At 46.1% G+C, this 3,804-nt stretch overlaps 1 pseudogene; it reads right to left on the bottom strand.

Moving 5' to 3' along the window:
- Positions 1–2,936: 2,936 nt before the first annotated feature.
- The window catches only part of LOC115288501, a 3,413-nt pseudogene continuing 2,545 nt past the window's right edge, over positions 2,937–3,804 (bottom strand).

The raw sequence follows: 3,804 nt of genomic DNA, 5'->3' as shown, positions 1-3,804 counted from the left end.
TCATACATTTTAGAACCAGTATTAGAGAACATGTTTACCATACAAATAGCAAAAGTTGAGTAAGTCATGAAGAAATGAATGAATAATAGAATGTATGTATATATTAATAAATGAATGACTAAATGAACGAATGAACAAATGGATACATTGTGTTGGGAAGAAATCCATGGAAAAGTTCCTGCATTTTGAGTAGTTAATGCCATTGCCACAGCCTTTCCTGGTTCATAAAGGCTGGTGGAGCTTATCTTTTCATCTCTGGGAAAACCCTGGAAGAAATGTTACAGGTCACTGATTGAGCAGCAGAACCAGCACCTCAAATCCTGATCAGTGGTTTGCTAGAAATCCAGGAAAATACTCAGGATAGGGATTGATTCAGATGTCAGAGTTACTAAGCAGACAGGGTAAGAGTGTGACAGATAAGGATGTGTAAAGCAAAAATCAAGGTGGGAAGAAAAGGAATAGAGGAAGATTTTCAATAATTGAAGAAAAGGAAGAGGAAAGTGAGGAAGAACACTGCAAGGAAGAGAGATATTAACCCAGCATCCTAGGAGGCCATGTTCACATCCACCAGAGGGGAGTTACAAAGGATGGAAATCCGGCTTTGTGGGCTGAAACCATACAGGGACTGCATTGGCTGACCGAGTTGAGGACCCCAGGGTTGTTGGGGCTCCAGTCCCCTGTGTGGGTCTGTGTGTCTGCCTTCACTATTCTGATGTTTTGTTTTTGTTGTGGCCACTGTTTTCCCCATCACTGGAGTTTGATGACCAATGAAAATGGTACCTTTGTACAGTGTGCAGCTTTCCCTCCACCCAGGGAGGAAGGCTGGGAGGCACCACAGGCCATGCACACCTTTGCCAGCTCTCACAGGTGCGGCAGAGCCTGTGTTGTGACAGGAACAAAGGTCCTCCTGATGAAAGTCTTCCAATGATTTCTTAGAGAGAATGGCCTGAAGAACGTTGGGAGCCCAGTGCACATGAGGCATGCAGCGAGTTGCAGGTGATGCTCAGGTCCTGAGCTGTAGAGCTCCCAATGTGGCATGCAGCATTTTGGAAGGAAAATGAAGCTTTGGTCAAAAAAACTTGAATTCAAGCAAACCATGGAAATTAATATTTTATGTAGCATTCATCATCATTTGAATACTTTTAATTGCTAGGCAATAAGCGGTTTTCTCTAAAAAACATAAAATGAAGTACACATTTGATGTACAGGGTGACGTGATGCCCACAGTCGCACTACCTCACCACCTCTCATCTGAACCCACACCTTTCTCTTTCTCTTCTTTTCTTCTCATTCTTGTAGTGAGAGCACTTTGGATCAAATCTTTTAGAAAACATCACGTGTACAATTTCTCTGCATTCTTGAACGTTGATGTCACCCTTAGGCTTGCTGCTCTGCTCCTGAAAAATGGATTGCAATTGCTTAGGCTTCATACCCCCACCTTATCATCCAGAACAAGAGACTCCATCTCATTTCCCGCCATTGACCACAAGAATCAGAATGCCTGTGACCGAGCCACCTGGAGCAGGTGCCTGGCCATGAACCATCATCTGGGCAAGGAAAAGTGGCAGCTGCCTCATGATTGGCCTGAACTGGAGGTTGCCTGTCCATCCTTCATCCTGTCACATTGTAAAAGTATGCTTTCTCCAGAGGAACTCAGGCTGATTCGAATCCAGGACTGTAATGCCCAGAACACCGTATCCTCAATGACCAGAGACCACCAGGGAGACCGAGGCACGCATGCAAAGGCAAAGGGCTTTAATACGGGCTCGGGCTCACAGACTTCACCAACACAGTGGATCCATGCTGAGATCCCTGAACTGGGCTGAGTAGGGTTTTCATGGGGTTTGGGAAGAGGGAGTTACAAGAAATTGTGACATACGTACAGTGACCCAATCATAATGTTACAACAGTATTGGCAGCAACTTTCACCATACACATTGTTCAGAGCATTCATTACTTTTGGTGGGACCCAATTACAACATTTAGGGTATCTTTAAAATTAACCAATTACAGAGCTAGTGACCTTCGGGTTAACTTTAACATTAGGTAACAGCGTCCTATCTAAAGTTTCTATCTGTAGGCCTCCTATTTAGGAATGTGGGGAGAGGTAGCTGGCATTTCCTGACTGGATACCCCAAGGTGCCTTCTAGTTCAGAGGGGAAACATTAGCCTGTCATGGAGTCAGTTTGGTATAGGCTTGTGTCCTTACAGGGGTACACATGAGGGTAGAGTCAATCAACCAAAAAACACAAGGTGCCCATGCGAGGGTGACAGACTGGTCTCTGGAGAATTGGCCAATGAGTCTAATTTAGGAGAGAAGTTTGGTGAAGTTCCATGATTTTCTCTCCCTCTCCCAATATATTTCACTTTTTCCATCTCTCCCATCTCAACGTTATATTCCAGAAATGTCCACTTGTGCAAATACCTCAACTACCACAAACCTGTCAGAAGGCAAAAGAAAAAGAAAAACCTATGAAATTGACATAAATTCAACACAGGTATTTAGTGAGGACATATTCCATGCAGTGGGACTCCCTGGCAAGGATACAAATATTAAAAAGACATGAACGTCATCTCTAAAATCCTAAGAATTAGAATTAGACAGGGATGGACCCTAACTGTTGGCAGCAAGGGCTGGGGGTCAGGAATAGATCTGGCAAGTGCAGGAAAATGTGGTGCTAACTCTCACCAAGCAAAGACTGCTTCCAGTTGTTAAAAAAAAAAAAAAAAAAGGGAGGGCTCGCTGGAGCAAGCGACATCTGATGCCTGTGACTCGTGGAGGTTGCTGGGACTTCATCATACTCTGAGATAATTTTGAGATTTAAATCCCAGAATCAGGTCAGACTAACAAATCCCCCTAAATAACACTTAACTCATCTTGACAACTGATCATTGAGCAGAGAGGAAAGACAAATGTTGGACACAGAGAAGATTCATCACCACGGAGATGGGTTTAGGGATGTCCTGGTCCTGGACTGTTGGGATATCTCTCCAAAAGGAGGCCAGTGCCCTGAAGTCTCCAGTGTGATTTCCTAGGAGGAAGAGATTGGAAATTGCTCTGCAGTAGGTGGAGATAAGGGCTGCAGGGGGAGGGCACTGGGAGGATGAGGGCTGAGGACAGACAGTAAAGTGGGGAGACGTTTTGGAAAGGGCAGAAACATGGCTGCAGAGACTTACAAGTGCTTCCAGAGCCAGAGCGCAAGACCCACCTGAAGCACCAGGGGCACCATCAGTGCCAGGAAGACTCAGCCCACAGGGCGGTGCTGCTCTGAGGGTTTAGTGCACGGAGGGTGTCATTTCCCATTCACCCCGGATTGACCTGCACCTTTCTGTTCCTGTTTGCTCCAGTCACCCTCTTCTTCACCAACCCCTCTTCCTCCTTCTCGTTTCCCATCCCTGCTCAGAGATGGACCCTTCACCCAACCTCTGCTTCTGCCACATCTACAGGATCCTCACACTCAGCTCCCAGCTTCATGGGTTACTAAATATATGTACTTTTTAGTCTGGAGTTCTAGAATCCCAAGTTTTTCATCAGGCTCTCCGGCTCTGAGGACCTGCCACCCACTTTCCCAGAGGGGCTCCCACCCTTTCTCACCCCAGAAGAACACAATATCCTGGCCTCCTAGACTTCTGTGTCTCACTCAGCAAGACAGATTGTTTGCCTTTCTGGCTTCCACCTCCAAGGACGTCTGAAGATACCATGTCCCGTCAGCATTAGGCAAGACATACCTTGCAGGGTGCCCTGTTGCTCCTGCTCACCCCGTATCCACATCACCCACACTGGCTTTGGACAGAAACCCGAGA

The sequence above is a fragment of the Suricata suricatta genome, chromosome 3 (assembly GCF_006229205.1).
Source record: "Suricata suricatta isolate VVHF042 chromosome 3, meerkat_22Aug2017_6uvM2_HiC, whole genome shotgun sequence".
Lineage (NCBI taxonomy): Eukaryota > Metazoa > Chordata > Mammalia > Carnivora > Herpestidae > Suricata > Suricata suricatta.
The sequence above is the reverse complement of the archived record's forward strand: the minus strand, read 5'-3'. Positions and strand labels throughout refer to the sequence as shown.